We start from the raw sequence: 19,943 nt of genomic DNA on the forward strand, positions 1-19,943 counted from the left end.
TTAGAAACCTGAGCAGGTTCTAAGGAGCCAGGTATAGGTCCAATTTGACAAACCTCGTCAAGGCAGGATAACTGGGGAACCTGAACCTTCGCTAAGCCACTGTGTATCTGGAATGAGACATCACCGGGAGGGGTTGCCTGGAGATTCCTTTTCAAAGGGGTTTGACATTTGCTCACACATGGGCACAGGCTGCAGGGACAAGTCCCACGGGGTTCAACCTTCCTCAGGAAACCATGAAACAAGGTGTGTATATGCATCTCCGGGTGGACCCTGTGTGTGTGTGTGTGTGTGTGTGTGTGTGTGTGTGTGTGTGTGTATGGGGGGGGTGGTCATTGGACAAATAGCCTCCCCTAGAACTCATCCATCTGAATATAGGGGTGGGGTGGAGTGGCCCGACCTAAGGGTCAAGCTGCTCATCTGTTCCCATCTGTCAAATAACTCTCAAAGTGGCACCACAGGCCCAATTACCTTTTGAAAGCACACACACCCCTCTCCAGCGCACATTCTGAGGCTACACACACACACACAGAGAGAGAGAGAGAGAGAGAGAGAGAGAGAGAGAGAGAGAGAGAGAGAGAGAGAGACAGAGAGAGAGACAGAGAGAGAGAGCCTTTGGAGCCAGAAACTCTGGGGTTGGATCCCAGCACTTCAAACTTCACCTGGCCCCTCTGAGGGGTCCAAGCTTGGAGACCACTGCTCTGAAAATGGTTTGGGGTTCCCCTATCTGCTGTAGCTTTGAGCGCAGAGTTCCTGACCGGAGTCGCGGGTCTTCAAGACCCCGAGGCCGCCGGCGGAGGCTGGCGGGGAGAAATGACGGCCGTGAGATTCCGCCCTGACTGATTTTGTTCCATTCCGGGAGGAATAATTTGTTTCGTATTGGAATCAAAGCGCCTCTCGCGGTTCCTGCGTTTTATCTCGGCCGCTCTCGGGCCCCGTGGGAAGGGGCTTGGCCGCTGCGCTGCGGCTGCTTCCCATTAGACCCAGCATGGTCCCCATTACGCGCCCGACTCCGTGCGGAGCCTGTCCCCGCTAACTGGACGCAGCTGACCCGCCTGTGCGTGGCGACACCCAGGACCCGCCCCTCCCCGCCGGATTACAGATGGCCCCACAGGGGAGAGGAAATGAGTGGCTGGGCGCTGTAGCAGAAGGCCACAGAGCTCACTGTCGCCTGCCAGGACACTTCGAAGGGGCTCTCTTCTGATCAGATGCTGCCCCCAAAGAACACCATGGGCACCTGCTCCTTGGTGAGTTAGTTCTAAGTAACTGAGTTAGTTCGCGCGGGTCTCTTGGCTTTAGTTCTGGGCTTGCCCAATTTGGCACTAAGAATAACAGGAACCCCTAAACCAGGAGATAGAAGTAAATCCCTTTCACCTGAATTCAAAAGTTGGGGCCCCCATACAGACTCTGGAGACCACTTTTTCTCCTTGAGTGGGATCCTTTCACGGATAGTGTCAAACATCAGTGAAAAGGGAAAAACCACACCCAGTCCCCTGCCTTAACATCCCTAGCAGATGAGGACAGCACCAAAACCCACTATGAAGCCCGTGAGTGGTCTCATGGTCACATGGTTTGGGCAAACCAAAGAGCCTTTTCTTCCACATTCTGGCCTCCAAGAGAGCCAACGGGACTGCCTGGGGGACTTGCCTGGGATGTGAGAAACAGCTAAGTCCTACAGCTACAACCACAAGAGAAAAAGACTCGACCCCCGAAGTCACACACAGTCTGATCGAATTTTACACTTATTTTCCTTTATTTCATTAACTTTTTTTTTATTACAAAACAATATTGTAGTAAATCATGGTAACTTATAAGTAGAACGAGAATCCGACAATCTTCCAGTCTGACCACTAACAAAGCCATTCATGTATCCATTTTTTCTATGTTGCTACACAGTTCTTAACCATTTAACAACTGGGCAGTGTAAATGCAACCTGATCTATTGAGCAAGCGACCCCACTTTAGGAAGCTACCAAGTTTTCTACTTTATAAAAAGACAATATTGCTGAAGGCTGCTTTTGTTTAAATCATATATTAAATTTTTCATAGTGTGTTTTATGAGTTTTTACATGACTACGCAGGCAGGGTTTTTGTTGTTGTTGTTGTTGTTACTGTTGTTTGGGGCAGGGAATTTGAAAAATTAGAAACATTTTGTTGTTGTTGTTTTACAAGACAGGGTTTCTCTGTGTAAGAAACATTTTTAAAATGCAAAAATTAGCCAGGATTCCACTTTTGCTCCTTAAGCTTTTTCTTGCCTCAACACTGACAGCACAGGTTCCCATTACTCCTGCAGTTTGGCTGGTTTTTGTGTCGCGTTTTGCTTTGTATTTTACAGCTGCTGCTGCTGCTGCTGCTGCTGCTGCTGCTGCTGCTGCTGCTGCTGCTGGTGGTGGTGGTGGTGTGTGTGTGTGTGTGTGTACATTTTTATAATATGACTAAAGTAATGTTGTGTCCTAGATGTGTTCCAGCCTCAATACTTTATCTCATTAATTTCTCTGTATTTTCATCTCTTTCAACTTACAAAGAAGGTAAGACTGATAAAAATGAAACAACTTGTCGGGGTCCCCAGCTTGGAACTAATAACACTGGGGGCAGAAACAGCTTCCACACCTGTATGCTACCCACAATAGAAGTCAGAATAGACTTCTGTGTACATAGAACCTCTAAGTCTCCTCCAATTCTGGATACATTCATCTAGTTGTGATTAATAACTGCTATATCTTTGCATCTGTCATTCAAATGATGAAGACTGTTATTGTTGTTGCTTGTTGTTATCTCACAATAAAAAGTATATTTGGAGATCAGAGTCTCTGACCTGATAGCTCTCTGGAGCTAACAGAACTGCTGACCAACCATGCTACTTAACCACCTTTTGCCTCCTGAGACTGTAGCAAGTGTCACATTCACATTTAAAATACCCAATAGCAGGAGGACCCAGCCCTCCCAGGGAATCTGAACCATGTTCCCAGAAGCCCCTGGTGATTGCTAAACTCCTGTCACGTGCTTGATTGACAGTGAACTTGTTCTAAAACCAGCCAGTGGTGGGGAGAGAGAGGGTGCTGGCTCAGGCTCACTGGAGTATGTTACAGCATTTGAGCTAGCTTAAATCTCCGAACAAAATCAAGCAGATACATAACACTCTGGTACTGAAGGGAAATGTATTCCCCAAGATTAATGAACTAGACATCCCTAGCACATAGAATGCTGAAGCAGGAGGATTACGATCCAGAATGGTCTACAGAGTACGTTCCAGGACAGTCTGGACTTGGAGACTCTGTCTCAGAAAATAACTAAAATGTGTGTGATCTATAACTTAAACAGTTTGAAATTTTCTTTCACTCATTTGGAATATTTGTATGTGTCTTTAAACATTCTTTAATATGTCAACAATTGGAACTAAATCAGTCAAATACAAAATTTCAAATTAGTACGGTTTGGAATATGAAGTTTCTCTGAGGAAAGAAAAGGGATTTCACTGTGTGGTCTTGAGACTGGATACCAATGGTACCAGAGTTTCTCTGTGGTCTGGCTAGCCCTCCCTCCTGGGCAGCTTGCTGCTTTTCTTACATTTACCATGGTCTGATGGATCAACTTCTTGCTCCCTCCCGAAGCTGGTGTACAAGTGGCCTCCAATAACCCTCCAGTCTCTACCCCCTCTGCGAACTGACAGCTTCACTAGGATTTGGGGGTCGAGTAGGGTCTTCCTTCGTTGCTCAGATTGGCCTTAAATACATGGACAAGCAGTCCTCCTGCCTCAGCATCCCAAGCAGCTGGCTTGTACCACCACGTTATGCTCTGCTTCTTGTCTCTTCCTTTCCCTTCCCTTCCCTTCCCTTCCCTTCCCTTCCCTTCCCTTCCCTTCCCTTCCCTTCCCTTCCCTTCCCTTCCCTTCCCTTCTCTTCTCTTCTCTTCTCTTTCCCTCCCTCCCTCCATCCCTCCCTTCCTTTCTCCCTTCCTTCCTGTTCGTTTATTCCTTGTTGGAGCAGGGATTGGGAATGTGGGAGAGGGCATTTCTCACCAAGTAGCACTAGTTATATAGATCAGGATGGCTTGGAACTTCAGTTCTTCCTGCTTCTGCCTTCCGAGTGCTTGGATTGCAGACATACCCTACCACACCCAGCTTTTTCTCTGCTCTGCCTTTGTCTTTTTAGTACCAATCTCCCGGGCACTGAGTAATACTCTCAGCTCGTCTCATAAAAGTTCTTAGGTCCAAAGTCTAGAAAAAGAACTCTCTTTGTGGTTATATCTCTTTCTTTTCCAACAGGCCCATTGGCTGTCCTGCCTCAGCTTCCTGGAGCATACCAGTCCTGTGCCTTTGGACTTCTTTCCAGCACAGAGCATCTGCGGTTATGTGACTCTGTGATTGTGCACGCTCCCCTCTAGCCAGAATACCTGTGACCCATCACCACACACTCCGTCCTTCAGTAGCTGTGGTTGAGCAGTGCAGCAGCAGTGTGTCCCATAGTTCCATGCTCTCCAGACCACTATGGACATTTGGGTTGTGGGAACTGTCCCCTACGATGTGGAAGTATTTCTAGCCTTTGCCACTAGATGTCAGTGCCCCTCTCCTCACTCCAACTCATCCTTAACCAACACTGAGGACAGTGGCAAAAGTCATGGTATGTGTGCATGTGTGTGTGCTTGTGCGAGTACGAGTGTGTGCTTGAGAATGTGTGTGTGTGTGTGCCCGTGCCCACACTCTATGCAGGGTGCACCAATAATCTCAAAAACCGGGTATGATAGCCATAATATTCTTATTTTATAAAAGACAAAACCAAGGGCTTACGCCTACAGGATGCTGCAGACATGGCCTGGGACCTCAGGCCTTCCTCCTTACCTGCAGCTTCCTCTGCTTCATAACTGTCTCCTGCTTTACTAGAGCACAGAGGATGCTCCTAGACCCAATGTCTCAGCCACGAACACACATTAGAATCACCAGGAACATCTCTTAGACTCCACCTTTGAGAATTTGGTTGGATTGATCAGTGGTGGTTCCCTGAGTAGTATCCTTGCTCTACCTTGGCCAGGTGGTTCTTGTGCTCAGCAGGCTGGCTGAGAACCTGGGGCCGTAAAAGGCATGGACATCTTCCCTCTGCACAGCGTAGACTGCCAAGTCAAAGACACAAGGCCCGGAGGAAATCAAGATGCTATAAAACAGTCTTTAGGGGAAACTATTTCCTCTCCCAGCACGGTATTAGTCATTTCCCCTCTTTGAAGCAGTATTACAGCAAGTATTTCCTTAGTTACTTAGTGGGAGATACAAAGAAAAAGATTGGGTTTCATTTATTGGTGAACTCCCTACTGAATGCTGGAAAGCCACCGCCAGGTCTGAAGAGGTTCCTGTGTTTAGTCAGCTGTGAGGCAATGAGAGCAATGCTCATCACGGAGACTGTGATGACACGGATCCATCCCTGAGATCCTGGAGTCCACACACTTCGAGGGGAACACCAACTTCGGTTCTGTGAAATCTATTTTTAGAAACTTGCTCCCTAAAAGGATGGCTCGTGGAGCTCCGGGGGAACTCAAGGAAGCCACTCCTGAGAAGGGAACCTGAAGGGATTCACATACCCATCAGGGTCCCTGCTGGTCTCTCCTGCTCCACCTAGTGTATGGAAGGTGGGGGAATCCCATTTGGAAATTCTTTGTTAAATTTGGAAATTCTTTGTTAAATTTGGAAATTCTTGTTAAAATGTCCCTTCTTAGCTAGGTTTCTACACATCTGTAATGACAGTACTCAGAAGGTAAAGGCAGAAGAAAAATCAGAAGTTCAAAGTCATCCTTGGACACATAATAAAACCAATGCAGCTTCTACAACTCTATCTACTGCCTAAAAATAAATAGATAAATAAATAAATACAATCCCTTGTTTCCTGAATTGCCAATATAATCTGTCTTTGTTAATATAGTGATCAGCTACAACAATTGACAAGTCTATATTGACTCCCTAATACTTTAAGGGTTCATAAAGTCCAAAACCAAGAACTACCACACTAAAAAGATGCTCTGGGGCTCAGAGGAGCCAGAGAGCCTTGGCTTGGCCACTGAGATTTGCCCTCCCTCTTTACCCACAGTGTCTGAGTGGGCGCCAGGACTCAGAACCCATGACTCGGAGCTCTTTGAAAACTGACACCTGTGCAGTGGATCCTTTTAACAGAAGAATCGTTAAACTGGTGTAGAGTCTTTAAATGATTCGGAACAAGTAAACACAATTTTGTACTATAGAACTTAGAAGATAATGAGTACATAATTACTTTATTACTAAAATCTTAGCATCTGGGACTAGCTATAACTGACTCGAGAGAACAAATGAATCTCAGACTTTGGCTTCTACCACAGCAGACCTGGGATCCTGGTCCATTGTAGATGTGGCCCATTGTAAATCAGAGAACTGAGAGAGGGTGTTTTTAAAAGAATCAAATAAACAAAATGAGAAGAGGTTAAAAAAATAAACCTGCTGAAAAAGGAGGAAGAGGAGGAGGAAGAGGAAGAAGAAGGAGAGGAAGGAAAAGGGGAGAGGCAGAGGGAGATAGAACAAGAACCGAATGGGCAAGAACCCAAAAAAGTACAGCATCCAAGTTTTAGGATAAAAATTGCCATCAAATCATACAAAAAAAAAAAAAAAAAAAGAGTCAAGAGCCGGGGGGCAGGGAGTGGCACAGGCCTTTAATTTCAGCACTTGAGAGGTGGACCTCTTTGAGTTGAAGCCAGCCTGGTCTACAGAGTGAGTTCCAGGATAGCCAGGGCTATACAGAGAAACCCTGTCTCAAATCCCCACCACCACCACCACCACCACCAAAAGGTCATGAGAAACTTTGTTCCTGCAACAAAGTCTCCACCGTCCCCCCAAGTCCTGGTGCTGCCCCCAGCTTGATTCCCACTCTGGAGGGAGTTGGACCAATCCTGTCAATACTGTTTTTGTGACTCTGCTAGAGTCAGGCCGCCAGGTCCATCCTGAATGGGATGACGAGTCCTTCCGATGGGAACTTTCCACATTTGTTTACAGTCGTTAGTCATTCCTTCTACAACCACATCCCAGTGCTTTATCAAAACAAAATAAAAAAGTAGATCAATAGGAGGTAGACGGGGAAGACAGACAGACAGACAGACGGGTACACACACAAGAAAAGAAGAAGCAGACCACTTTGAGCCCTCCTGTTACCTAAGAAGGCAACAAAAACTATCTGACAAGTGGGCTTCTCATTCTTAACTCTTCAAACTCCAATTCCACTGCACTATAGAACACAAACTAGCGGTCCAGGCTCCAATCTCTAGCTGACAAGGACCGGGAATCTTGGGGCAGTGAGGACAGGTTTGGTACCAGCTCCTCACACCAGGATGCGTCCTCGGGCTACCAGCCAGAGCTAGTTGACTCCCTAGGGACAGTTTTCACGGGCCTTGATACCCACCTCGGCAGAGCATTTCCTGAGAGGGGGAGAGGGGGAAGAGGTCACTGGGGTCTGCGGAAAATTAAAGACCTCCAAAAATAAGTGATCTACCCCCTTGAAAAAAAGAAAGTTTTCCAAGTGATTCTGAGGTTCTCGCCATCTTGGTCTTGCATTCTTCCCTCCCCGTCTTTCACCCTTAGCATCTCCAGGAAAGCAAAACTTGAGAAAGTCTCTACAGAACTGCAGGAACGCCTATGGTGTCCTGCGCCTGCGCTGAGAGTCACCTGCGTGGCTCAGGCCGGTGGCCGCCAGAGGGCGCTGCCAGGCGACAGGAGGGTACGGGTTAAAGTAGCTATAAAATGCTAGACCGTCTCAGGGCTGGATGAGATGGCTCTGAGACAAGATGTCCTGGCAAGATGTCTGCGAACTACAACAACATAAAGCACAGTCCTGCTTTTGTGAAGCTTCTATTCAACTTCAGGGGAGGCAGAAATAAGCAGATGTTGTAAAAGGGTGTCAGAAGTGCACCGATGCCTTGGATAACACCGGAAGGAGGGGCGGGACCGGGAGCAACTAAGGGTTAGGGAAGGGCTCTGGGAGCCAAGAGCTTAGCTCCGAACGTGTTGGTCAGACTTGCTGAAGGGAGAGGTCAACCAAGCAGCTGTTGAAGGTAAGAGAATGGGCAGGGAGTAAAACTGTATATATGTTAAATTTAGTAAGCTTTTAAAAACTGCTACATTCTGCTTATTTGCGGGAGTGGGGGGGAAGGCACATGTCTGCCACAGTGAGGGTGTGGATGTCACGGGGGGGGGGGGGCGGGGGGGGGGCACCTGGTGGAGTTTCGTCTGATGCGTCCCAGGGACCAAACTCAGCCTCAGGCTTGGCAGCAAAAAACCTTACCTACTGAGTTAGTAGATACTGAGCTATCTCATCAGCCCTTAAATGAGTGAGCGTTTGTTTCTTTTAGGATATACTAATATACATAATGGGCTTCATACATATTCATACGTGGCCTTCCCAGAAGAGAGTATCAGAACTCATTATAGATGGTTGTGAGCCATTATGTAGTTGCTGGGAATTGAACTCAGGACCTCTGGAAGAGCAGCCAGTGCTCTTAACCGCTGAGCCATCTTTCCAGCTCCCTCCTACTTAGCTCTTATTACTTCTTCTTGTCCCCTTGCCATTTCCACACACCCCCTTCCTTTTGTTAGTTTAGTCACCTTCTACTTTGGGTAACTTCTGCTCCTGTGAGGGATCCCTTACAGGACCCATACTTAGTCCCAATTAAACCCGTTGTTCCACCAAGTAGGCTGCTGGTGGTATCCCTCCTTGGTCTGTTGTTGGTTCCTTATCTAGGATGAGTAGGGTAGATGTTTGCTCATGCCTATCTTCATGACACAATTGTACTAGTGGATACATCTTACCTGGCAGGTCACTATTCGGCTTTAAATTTACAGATGAGATGGCAGCCCCAGTTACAGTATGAAATGCTCAGCCTGAGTGGGCCTCCTGCATATGGTAGCCTCGTCTATCAGTCTCTGAAATGTCTGTGTTATCCTCTAGCTCCATCATAGTTGGAATGAAGCTATTTTTCTTTTACTTCAAAATAAAATTTGTTTGAAACATAATTTTACTAGGTAGCCCAATCCAGTCTGGAACTTCCAAACCTTTGGCTCATTCTTCCCAGAGCTAGGGTTAATGCATGCACACCACACTCTGAGGGCCCCTCCCCCTTTAAATACACATACAACCTTTTCATTTCTGTGTCTGCGTAAGGGACATAGAGCTGACATGCACCTAATATAAAGAACTGCCTGCATGGGATCTTGTCCTTGACCCTTATATTCTTTCTGCCACCTCGTCTGTGACGTTCCTGTACCTTGGAGGGAGTTCTTTTTTTTTTTTTAATTTTTAATATTTTTATTACATATTTTCCTCAATTATATTTCCAATGCTATCCCAAAAGTCCCCCATAGCGCCCCCCACTTCCCTACCCACCCATTCCCATTCTTTTGGCCCTGGCATTCCCCTATATTGGGGCATATAAAGTTTGCAAGTCCAATGGGCCTCTCTTTCCATTGATGGCTGACTAGGCCATCTTTCGATACATATGCAGCTAGAGACAAGAGCTCCGGGGTTCTAGTTAGTACATCATGTTGTTCCAACAATAGGGTTGCAGATCCCTTTAGCTCCTTGGGTACTTTCTCTAGCTTCTCCATTGGGAGCCCTGTGATACATCCAATAGCTGACTGTGAACATCCACTCCTGTGTTTGCTAGGCCCCAGCATCGTCTCACAAGAGACAGCTATATTTGGGTCCTTTCAGCAAAATCTTGCTAGTGTATGCAATGGTGTCAGCGTTTAGAAGTTGATTATGGGATGGATCCCTGGATACGGCAGTCTCTAAATGATCCATCCTTTCATCACCGCTACGAACTTTGTCTCTGTAACTCCTTCCCTGGGTGTTTTGTTCCCAATTCTGAGAAGGTGCACAGTGTCCACACTTTGGTCTTCATTCTTCTTGAGTTTCATGCGTTTAGCAAATTGTATCTTAAATCTTGGGTATCCTAAGTTTTGGGCTAATATCCACTTATCAGTGAATACATATTGTGTGAGTTCTTTTGTGATTGTGTTACTTCACTCAAGATGATGCCCTCCAGGTCCATCCATTTGGCTAGGAATTTCATAAATTCATTCTTTTTAATAGCTGAGTAGTACTCCATTGTGTAAATGTACCATAATTTCTGTATCCATTCCTCTGTTGAGGGACATCTGGGTTCTTTCCAGCTTCTGGCTATTATAAATAGGGCTGCTATGAACATAGTGGAACATGTGTCCTTTTTACCGGTTGGGACATCTTCTGGATATATGCCCAGGAGAGGTATTGCTGGATCCTCCGGTAGTACTATGTCCAATTTTCTGAGGAACCGCCAGACTGATTTCCAGAGTGGTTGTACAAGCTTGCAATCCCACCAACAATGGAGGAGTGTTCCTCTTTCTCCACATCCTCGCCAGCAACTGCTGTCACCTGAATTTTTGATCTTAGCCATTCTGACTGGTGTGAGGTGGAATCTCAGGGTTGTTTTGATTTGCATTTCCCTGATGATTAAGGATGTTGAACATTTTTTCAGGTGTTTCTCTGCCATTCGGTATTCCTCAGGCGAGAATTCTTTGTTCAGTTCTGAGCCCCATTTTTTAATGGGGTTATTTGACTTTCTGGAGTCCACCTTCTTGAGTTCTTTATATATATTGGATATTAGTCCCTTATCTGATTTAGGATAGGTGAAGATCCTTTCCCAATCTGTTGGTGGTTTTTTTGTCTTATTGATGGTGTCTTTAGCCTTGCAGAAGCTTTGTAGTTTCATGAGGTCCCACTTGTCAATTCTCGATCTTACAGCACAAGCCATTACTGTTCTATTCAGGAATTTTTCCCCTGTGCCCATATCTTCAAGGCTTTTCCCCACTTTCTCCTCTATAAGTTTCAGTGTCTCTGGTTTTATGTGAAGTTCCTTGATCCACTTAGACTTGACCTTAGTACAAGGAGATAGGAATGGATCGATTCGCATTCTTCTACATGTTAACAACCAGTTGTGCCAGCACCATTTGTTGAAAATGCTGTCTTTCTTCCACTGGATGTTTTTAGCTCCCTTGTCGAAGATCAAGTGACCGTAGGTGTGTGGGTTCATTTCTGGGTCTTCAATTCTATTCCATTGGTCTATTTGTCTGTCACTATACCAGTACCATGCAGTTTTTATCACAATTGCTCTGTAGTAGAGCTTTAGGTCCGGCATGGTGATTCCACCAGAGGTTCTTTTATCCTTGAGAAGAGTTTTTGCTATCCTAGGTTTTTTGTTATTCCAGATGAATTTGCAGATTGCACTTTCTAATTCGTTGAAGAATTCATTTGGAATTTTGATGGGGATTGCATTGAATCTGTAGATTGCTTTTGGCAAGATAGCCATTTTTACAATGTTGATCCTGCCAATCCATGAGCATGGGAGATCTTTCCATCTTCTGAGATCTTCTATAATTTCTTTCTTCAGAGACTTGAAGTTTTTATTATACAGATCTTTCACTTCCTTAGTTAGAGTCACGCCAAGATATTTTATATTATTTGTGACTATTGAGAAGGGTGTTGTTTCCCTAATTTCTTTCTCAGCCTGTTTATTCTTTGTGTAGAGAAAGGCCATTGATTTGTTTGAGTTAATTTTATATCCAGCTACTTCACCGAAGCTGTTTATCAGGTTAGGAGTTCTCTGGTGGAATTTTTAGGGTCACTTATATATACTATCATATCATCTGCAAAAAGTGATATTTTGACTTCATCTTTTCCAATTTGTATCCCTTTGATCTCCTTTTGTTGTCGAATTGCTCTGGCTAGGACTTCAAGTACAATGTTGAATAGGTATGGAGAAAGTGGACAGCCTTGTCTAGTCCCTGATTTTAGAGGGATTGCTTCAAGCTTCTGACCATTTACTTTGATGTTGGCTACTGGTTTGCTGTAGATTGCTTTTATCATGTTTAGGTATGGGCCTTGAATTCCTGATCTTTCCAAGACTTTTATCATGAATGGGTGTTGGATCTTGTCAAATGCTTTTTCCGCATCTAACGAGATGACCATGTGTTTTTTGTCTTTGAGTTTGTTTATATACTAGATTACGTTGATGGATTTCCGTATATTGAACCATCCCTGCATCCCTGGGATGAAACCTACTTGGTCAGGATGGATGATTGTTTTGATGTGTTCTTGGATTCGGTTAGCAAGAATTTTATTGAGGATTTTTGCATCAATATTCATAAGGGATATTGGTCTGAAGTTTTCTATCTTTGTTGGGTCTTTTTGTGGTTTAGGTATCAGAGTAATTGTGGCTTCATAGAATGAGTTGGGTAGAGTACCTTCTGTTTCTATTTTGTGGAATAGTTTGTGAAGAACTGGGATTAGATCTTCTTTGAAGGTCTGATAGAACTCTGCACTAAACCCATCTGGTCCTGGGCTTTTTTTGGTTGGGAGACTATTAATGACTGCTTCTATTTCTTTGGGGGATATAGGGCTGTTTAGATCATTAACCTGATCTTGATTCAACTTTGGTACCTGGTATCTGTCTAGGAACTTCTCCATTTCATCCAGGTTCTCCAGTTTTGTTGAGTATAGCCTTTGGTAGAAGGATCTGATGGTGTTTTGGATGTCTTCAGGATCTGTTGTTATGTCTCCTTTTTCATTTCTGATTTTGTTAATTAGGATGCTTTCCCTGTGCCCTCTAGTGAGTCTGGCTAAGGGTTTATCTATCTTGTTGATTTTCTCAAAGAACCAGCTCCTTGATTGGTTGATTCTTTGAATAGTTTTTCTTGTTTCCACTTGGTTGATTTCACCCCTGAGTTTGATTATTTCCTGCCGACTACTCCTCTTGGGTGAATTTGCTTCCTTTTGTTCTAGTGCTTTTAGGTGTGTTGTCAAGCTGCTAATGTGTGCTCTTTCTAGTTTCCTTTTGGAGGCACTCAGAGCTATGAGTTTTCCTCTTAGAAATGCTTTCATTGCGTCCCATAAGTTTGGGTATGTTGTGGCTTCATTTTCATTGAACTCTAAAAAGTCCTTAATTTCTTTCTTTATTCCTTCCTTGACCAAGGTATCATTGAGAAGAGTGTTGTTCAGTTTCCACGTGAAGGTTGGCTTTCTATTATTTATTTTGTTATTGAAGATCAGCCTTAGTCCATGGTGATCTGATAGGATGCATGGGACAATTTCAATGTTTTTGTATCTGTTGAGTCCTGTTTTGTGCCCAATTACGTGGTCAATTTTGGAGAAGGTACCATGAGGTGCTGAGAAGAAGGTGTATCCTTTTGTTTTAGGGTAGAATGTTCTGTAGATATCTGCCAGATCCATTTGATCCATAACTTCTGTTAGTTTCACTGTGTCCCTGTTTAGTTTCTGTTTCCATGATCTGTCCATTGGTGAAAGTGGTGTGTTGAAGTCTCCCACTATTATTGTATGAGGTGCAATGTGTGCTTTGAGATTTACTAAAGTTTCTTTAATGAATGAGGCTGCCTTTGTATTTGGAGCATAGATATTCAGGATTGATAGTTCCTCTTGGAGGATTTTACCTTTGATGAGTATGAAGTGCCCCTCCCTGTCTTTTTTGATGACTTTGGGTTGGAAGTCAATCTTATCTGATATTAGAATGGCTACTCCAGCTTGTTTCTTCAGACCATTTGCTTGGAAAATTGTTTTCCAGCCTTTCATTCTGAGGTAGTGTCTATCTTTTTCTCTGAGATGAGTTTCTTGTAAGCAGCAAAATGTTGGGTCTTGTTTGTGTAGCCAGTTTGTTAGTCTATGTCTTTTTATCGGGGAGTTGAGTCCATTGATATTAAGAGATATTAAGGAAAAGTAATTGTTGTTTCCTGTTATTTTTGTTGTTAAAGTTGGCATTCTGTTCTTGTGGCTGTCTTCTTTTAGGTTTGTTGAGGGATTACCTTCTTGTTGTTTCTAGGGCGTGGTTCCTGTCCTTGTATTGGTTTTTTTCTGTTATTATCCTTTGAAGGGCTGGATTCGTGGAGAGATAATGTGTGAATTTGATTTTGTCGTGGAATACTTTGGTTTCTCCATCTATGTTAATTGAGAGTTTGGCTGGGTATAGTAGCTTGGGCTGGAATTTGTGTTCTTTTAGTGTCTGTATAACATCTGTCCAGGATCTTCTGGCTTTCATAGTCTCTGGTGAAAAATCTGGTGTAATTCTGATAGGCTTGCCTTTATATGTTACTTGGCCTTTTTCTCTTACTGCTTTTAGTATTCTATCTTTATTTAGTGCATTTGTTGTTCTGATTATTATGTGTCGGGAGGTATTTCTTTTCTGGTCCAGTCTATTTGGAGTTCTGTAGGCTTCTTGTATGTTCATGGGCATCTCTTTCTTTAGATTTGGGAAGTTTTCTTCTATAATTTTGTTGAAGATGTTTGCTGGTCCTTTGAGTTGAAAATCTTCATTCTCATCCACTCCTATTATCCGTAGGTTTGGTCTTCTCATTGTGTCCTGTATTTCCTGGATGTTTTGAGTTAGGATCTTTTTGCATTTTCCATTTTCCTTGATTGTTGTGCCCATGTTCTCTATGGAATCTTCTGCACCTGAGATTCTCTCTTCCATCTCTTGTATTCTGTTGCTGATGCTTGCATCTATGGTTCCAGATTTCTTTCCTAGGGTTTCTATCTCCAGTGTTGCCTCATTTTGGGTTTTCTTTATTGTGTCTACTTCCCTTTTTAGGTCTAGTATGGTTTTGTTCATTTCCATCATCTGATTGGATGTGTTTTCCTGTTTCTCTTTAAGGACTTCTACCAGTTTGGTTGTGTTTTCCTGTTTTTCTTTAAGGACTTGTAACTCTTTAGCCATGTTCTCCTGTAGTTCTTTAAAGTCCTTCTTGATGTCCTCTACCATCATCATGAGATATGCTTTTAAATCCAGGTCTAGTTTTTCAGGTGTGTTGGGGTGCCCTGGACTGGGCGAAGTGGGAGTGCTGGGTCCTGATGATGGTGAGTGGTCTTGGTTTCTGTTAGTAAGATTCTTACCTTTACCTCTCGCCATCTGGTAATCTCTGGAGTTGTTATAGTTGTCTCTGTTCAGAGGTTGTTCTTCTGGGGATTCTGAGTATCCTCTGTCAGCAGACCTGTACAGACTAAGTTCGGCGGAGTCCCGGAGCCAAGATGGCGCTCCCTGCAGGGCAGGTCACTGTTCTCCGGCTGGGAGGGTGTCGGATGTCTGCGGCCCCAAAAGGGTGCTGCCTCAGCGGTTCTGTGGCTCCCGCCTGTCCCAGAAGCTGTCTGCCTCTGTGGTCCTCACTCTGACCTGTACAGACTAAGTTCGGCGGAGTCCCGGAGCCAAGATGGCGCTCCCTGCAGGGCAGGTCACTGTCCTCCGACTGGGAGGGTGCCGGATGTCTGCGGCCCCTAAAGGGTGCTGCCTCAGCAGCTCTGTGGCTCCCGCCTGTCCCAGAAGCCGTCTGCCCCCGTGGTCCCCACTCTGACCTGTAGAGACTAAGCTCGGCGGAGTCCCGGAGCCAAGATGGCGCTCCCTGCAGGGCAGGTCACTGTCCTCCGACTGGGAGTGTGCCAGATGTCTGCGGCCCCAAAAGGGTGCTGCCTCAGCCCGCCTGTCCCAGAAGCTGTCTGCCTCTGTGGTCCTCACTCTAACCTGTAGACTAAGTTCGGCGGAGTCCCGGAGCCAAGATGGCGCTCTCTGCAGGGCAGGTCTCTGTCCTCCGGCTGGGAGGGTGCCGGAAGTCTGTAGACTAAGTTCGGCGGAGTCCCGGAGCCAAGATGGTGCTCTCTGCAGGGCAGGTCTCTGTCCTCCGGCTGGGCCTTGGAGGGAGTTCTATAGATGCCCCACTTATGGCATTTATTCTTGGCATTTTAAAAAAGATTTATTTATTTATTTAATGTATGTGAATACTGTGGCTGTCTTCAGGCACACCAGAAGAGGGCATTAGATCCCATTACAGATGGTTGGGAGCCACCATTTGGTTGCTGGGAATTGAACTCAGGAACTCTGGAAGAACAGCCAGTAGTGCTCTTAACCTCTGAGCCATCTCTCCAGCTCCTATTCTTAGCATTTTGACTAGTTCCTAATCAACAAGTGGGCTTCAAAGGCCAGGTAACAAACCTTAGATGCCTCTCTATCTGGTCTATACTTACCTCCACATCTTCATCAGAGGGCATCTAAGGCTTATGCTGGACATTTCTGGCTTTGTTATATATAACCTACTTTCCTGATGTTGCCACCAATGTAACTGGAAAAAAATGTGTGAATTTATGATTTTCTTTGTAATCCTACTATAAACATTTCATGAAACTAGTACCACATTTGAACATAAGAATTTGGGCCACAGTCACTCTGGTTACTGAGGTGATGTGTTGGTGTGTTTACTGAGGTGATGTGTTTTAAAATGTATAACACATTTTAAAATTAAGGGGTCTACATAATTTGCTTTCTTTCATGCCAAACAATATACCAATAGTAACTTTCCCTCTTTCTCTTGTAAAATCGAGTATAGTCACGCAGAACAGGTTAGGTGACCTGGCTTCCAGCTTGAGATCTTCCTGCCTCTGTGTCCCATGTGCTGAGATAACAGGTGTGCATCACCATTACTGTAAACCGTGTCGCTATGCTCTGCCAATCAATAGATTCTCTATTGACAAATTTTTCTCAGATAAAAATCTTATAAGGGGTGATGCACACTCACTACTCTCTCCACACTCAGGAGACCGAACATGAGGCTCTCAGTCACTTGCCAGCCTTGACTCTATAAAGGGGTCACATCTCAAAAAATGTATTGAAGAGTAGAACGTATAGCAGTTGAATATTTAATTTTTAAAAGGATCATTGAATCCAAGTATGGTGGTGCTCCTCTGTGGTCCCAGCACGAGGGAGGCAGAGGCAGGAGGACCAAAAATTTAAGATCGCCTTCAGCTGAACATCTTGCATTTTAAGATAGCTATAACCCCAGACAGGTGTCCTGAGGAAGCAAAACTGCAATCCCAGTATTGACTTTCACCTCATCATCTTCTGTCTTATCCTCTAAAACACGGGGCTACAGTCCTGGTGCGACCAGGGCTTAGTGTCATAGCTTTTTGTATCAATAGTCATCATAGTGATTTTTTTTTTTTACCTTGTAGCTTTTCTGCTCTAATTGGCACTTTTCTGTTGTCTTAAGGTGTGGGATGGAGAGAGTGAGTCAGAGGGAAAGAAGAATGGAAACTTGGATTGTTTTAAAGAATCCCATTGAGCATGACAGAGAATAAGAACAAGAATGTGAAGGGGAGACTGTCCCAAAGCTATCACCATGCCTTTGAAATCTATATGCTTCCTCGTATAAACAAAATTCAGGGAATCCCGAAGGGCCAATGGCAGAAGGAAGAAAATGCTTTTAATCGAAAGGCTTAGATGAGTATTTCTTGCTGCTGCAGCAGCAGCAGCAACAGTGTCTTGGTCCCATGGGAAGGATAAAAGGTCCCTGGCAGCCAGAGGGACATGTTTTCACACTGTGCTGTGCTCTGCTTGGCTGGATACAGCCTGGGCACACACCAGGAAGTCTGGCCAGTTTTCTTAGCGTGTAGCTGTCTCCTCCACATTTAAACATTCCTTATGAAGGGAAGAGGGAGGGAGTAGGAGGTTGCTCAGGAGGCAGACTTTCAAGAAAATTAGAGCTCAGAAGAAAATCCTAAGACTCCTGAGGCATAAAGCCCCCTCACTGAGGTTATCTAAGCAGTAAACAATTGCTGGGGAAGAGGAGCCTCTCCTGTGGGAATCCTTGCACTCTGTATAATAAACCAATCTGTTCACAAAGCTGGATAAAGTGGGACTAGTTTCTTTGGCCAGAACTTGGTGCCCGACCTGGAGTGAAGAGTGAATAGGTGTTGGTTCCCATCCCTCCAGGAAAAGTCGCCATGCAGGACTCAACAAGAAGGATGCCTGTACCACTTCCGATTTCATGTCCACCAGCGTGGGCAGGATCAGTGTCTGTGACACACAATGTTATATGGCTCATGAGAAAAATGGCTTCTCTGTGATGTGAACACTTTCCTTTACCAACTCCACATGTTCATCTGTCCATAGATATATGGACAGATTCAGTGTGCATCCACTGAGTTCAAGGTGCCCGACGGACCAGTTTCCCATTGCTACTGTAACAGGGCGCTATAGACTTACTAGTGGCTGAATAAACAAGCATATTCTTACAGTTCTGGGGGCTGACAGGCTGGCATGGATATGCTGGCCAGCCCTGCTCACTCTGAAGCTTCCAACGAGGCACCTCTCCATTTCTGTCCATCTCTGAGCACAACTATCAGTCCTTGGTAGTCTTTGATTTGCGGCTGCAATGTTCCAAACCCTGCCTCTGCCCTCCGCTTCCCTCTGGGTCTGTATGTTACAGGTTAAACTATGCCCCCTCCAAATCTGTATGCTGAAGTGCTAATTTGAAGAACCTCAGAATGTGACTTTGTGGCTAGTGTTTTTACAAAGTAAGTTAAAGTGAAGAACATAATTGCTCTAAACAGTCTTTAGTTCTATTCAGCTTACATGTCATGAAGAAAGGAAATGGTCCACATAGGTGTGCAATGCACACCACACACATACACAGAGAGAGAGAGAGAGAGACAGACAGACAGACAGACAGACAGACAGACAGAGACAGACAGAGAGACAGACACAGAGAGACAGAGACAAAGACAGAGACAGAGACAGAGACAGAGACAGAGACAGAGAGGCAGAGCCAGGATGATGCCTTCATTAACCAAGGACTGACAAAGATGGAAAACTAGCAGAAAGGCCTTCCCTCTCAAACAGAGCAACCAACTCTGCCAACACCTGATTTGGAACTTGTAGAGTCCAAGACTATGAGGAATACATTTCATTTCTCTCATTAAGTCAGTCAGTTTGTATACAGTCACCATCCCTTTGGTGTCTGTGGAGAATCAGTTCCAGAAATTCCCAGTAGATACTGAAATCTAAGGATGAGGGCTGAAGGTTTAACATACACCTGCCTAGCATGTGTGATATCCGGTGCTTAATTCCCAGCACTTAAAAAAAAAATCCAAGAATGCTAACATTCCACATATAATGTCCCTGCATTTGCACAAAACCTATATGCCCAGCCCCATATACTTAATCATTGCTAGATTATTTGTAATATGGTTGCTATATAAATAGTCATATCATATTTCTGGACTAGGAAGATGGGAATAATAAATCTGCGTGTATTTAGTACAATTAAATTATAGATGTATGTATTTGTGCATAGTGAGTCTTTGATGGTGTGTTTTAGTGTTGAGTTTTACATTGAGGGCTTCGGATATGCTAGGCAACTCTTAGACCTCACAGAAGATTTTTGAGTTGCAGTTGGTTGAGTCCATGGTGAGCGTAAGCTTTTTCCCCCAGTGCTAGAAATCAGAAAAGGTAAAGTCTTTTTAAATTGACTATTTATATTCCCTGTCCTTCTAATATCTTACTTGAACATTTCACCAATAATTTAAAAACACCATTTGGCATTTTAAAAATCTATTCATAGAAACTCTTTTATGTAAGGGGTACAATGTGTCTGCCATCTGTTTTGTCCAGTTCTCTCCCATTTGTCTATTCTTTTCTTTAAAAAAAAATTATTGCCATGACAGTCAGAAATTTCAGAATATTAAGTAGAGCAGTGTTCTTTAATGTTGCAGATATTGTGCCTGAAACTTCTGCTTCGTTAAATTTTACTACTTTAGTTTTTTGAAACAAGGCTTAGTTATAAAGCTTAGGGTAGCCTGGAACTTGCAATCCTCCTGTTTTAACCTCCTGAGGGCTGGGTAGATAGGCCTGGTGATCCAAGCACTGGGGAGACTGAGGGAGGAGGGTCTGGAATCCAAGTGTGCTCTTATGAATTACGTAGTGAGATTCTCTTAAATATCAACTAAACAGGCACAAACACTCCCAAATTAAATCTTTATCAGACTTAAAAACAAAAAAACAAAAAACCTCTCATTGGTTCGTTCCCTTTACTTTATGAGACTGTAGATTCTATCCGACATTACTTATCTGTTTGTCTA

This window comes from Mus caroli, unplaced genomic scaffold, assembly GCF_978045245.1.
Source record: "Mus caroli unplaced genomic scaffold, Mus_caroli_1 scaffold_11, whole genome shotgun sequence".
NCBI classification, from domain to species: Eukaryota; Metazoa; Chordata; class Mammalia; order Rodentia; family Muridae; genus Mus; species Mus caroli.